This window comes from Pyxicephalus adspersus, chromosome 1 (assembly GCF_032062135.1).
Source record: "Pyxicephalus adspersus chromosome 1, UCB_Pads_2.0, whole genome shotgun sequence".
NCBI classification, from domain to species: domain Eukaryota; kingdom Metazoa; phylum Chordata; class Amphibia; order Anura; family Pyxicephalidae; genus Pyxicephalus; species Pyxicephalus adspersus.
Window position 1 is genome coordinate 61,480,229 of NC_092858.1, and position 1,920 is coordinate 61,482,148.

Genomic DNA, 1,920 nt, shown 5'->3' on the forward strand with positions numbered 1-1,920 from the left:
TGGCATTTCAAAAAATATAAGAGAGTGCCTTATAATCGGGGAAACAGGGTATGTACATTGAGACTGAGTTTGTAAATGAAGCATAATATGTATTATATGACTCCTGCACCACAACAGGCATGTGCCTATGTTCCCTGTTTAGTGATCCACTGCATCTTAAACATAGATCAAGACTAACTTGCTTTGGTAACACAGCATTTTTGTGGGAGCAAGTCACTTTTTTAATTGGTTGATGAACCTTTAAAACACACTTTTTATGTTAGACAATACAAGCAGTTTGCAGTGAAGAAAGACCTTGGGTTTTGTCTTTTTATACCTATTATTATTATTATTATTATTAAACAAGATTTATATAGCGGCAACATATTACACAGTGCTGTACATTAAATAGGGGTTGCAAATGAGACAGATACAGACAGTGGCACAGGAAGAAAGGACCCTGCCTTGAAGAGCTAACAATCTAAGAGGTGATACAGCATTGCTAAAATATGGTTATATTATGGATTTGCATTGAACACTGTTGGGATTATTCATTTAAGTGCTGTAATATTACCTCTCTTTTATCCTATGAGCTATTTACAGCAGCCTATTTCCATAACCATAATTGTTGCATTGCATTTGTTGAACATATACCTATCATTTGCTGTATATATAAAATTTAAAAAGGAACAAATAGGTAAAGGTTCATTGTCAGTGTTCGCAGTGACTTAAGGAAAGCAATCAGTGAAAAAGATCAGAGGACATATATAGTACAAGTCAAAGTGCACAGCTCTCTGCACCCTGAACCTACCTGTAAATGTGTTACTGTGCTGTGCAGGCAGGGCAGACCACGTGACGGGGGCTGCTCAGGGCAGAGGGAGGTGCAGTGCTCATACATTTCCTGTTCTAGACTGCTCCTCGTCTGATCTGTGAGCTGGTGAGTGTAAGCAGAACAGTCCTTGTAATCTTAGTAAATATAGGCGAGGGGACTGCAGGGTTTAAGCAGAATAAATAAAGGGGTCAGAGAGAGGCACTCTGGAAATTGCAGTCCTACTATGTATATAGGAGGGGTGACAGTACAGCTTGGTGGCAGCTGTGCACATAACACGGTGCTTGTTATTCAGTACTGAGCCATCTCTAACAGAAATCCCAGGTAGGACTGAGATACGGGGCTGGAGGACACTCCTTGCTGGATCCCCCATGTGCATGCTTGTATCTGGAAATAAAGACATGGAAGGAGCAAGATAATCCTCTGCAACTGAGCATAGCTTTCCAAGAATTGCAGAAATATAACCATGTGACAGCATGCAGGGAATCACAGGATGATTAGCAGTGTGAATCATACATGGAGATACAGAAGGTCACTTTAAAGTTGATATAAGGTTGATGATATATAATATTATCTGTTCACTTAAGTAAATTATCCTTTTTACATAGATTAGTAAATACGATGATTTCAACCACCCAGTCATGTGCAAGGAAAATTCTGTTGTTTGAGATTTACATGATTGGGGGTTACTCTGCAATGTACACTACTGCATTCACTAAGCTAAGTGAATTATTACTCATGGAGTGCTACTTCACCTAGGTAAGCAACCAGCCAAAAAGAATTTAGGTAATTTTTTTGACTGTTACGACTTTTTGTCTAAAGCAGGATCAGATTCTTTTCTTTTTTTGTTTTTTTGTAGTCCAGGTAGGCACCAATTAAAACACTGGGGAAAACATTTTTTGTTGAGTTAGATTTTACACTTGTTTTTTGCTAATTTTTGGGTGGTGAATCTAGAATTGACCCCAATTTTTGCTATCACATCCAGTTTTTACGATACAGGGTACCCTCCATTTTTGTCAAAAAACATACAAATTTTACATACAATGAAAAAATAATGAAAAAACCTGAATGTACTGTTTATTTAAATTTCCTTTGTTCATACAAAGGATTTA

The 1,920-nt window shown here is 37.6% G+C and overlaps 1 protein-coding gene across 2 annotated transcripts in view; it reads left to right on the forward strand.

Annotated features, from left to right (window-relative positions):
- Window positions 1-1,920, forward strand: part of GGACT (gamma-glutamylamine cyclotransferase) — a 12,360-nt gene that overhangs the window by 2,845 nt on the left and 7,595 nt on the right. Inside the window, exon 1 of one of the 2 annotated variants that reach the window (XM_072411624.1) lies at window positions 858-916. The exons of the other annotated variant lie outside the window; for it this stretch is intronic. The gene's annotated coding sequence lies outside the window, so the exon portion shown is untranslated. Of the gene's footprint in view, window positions 1-857; window positions 917-1,920 lie in introns of those variants that run through there. 2 annotated transcript variants of the gene reach the window in all.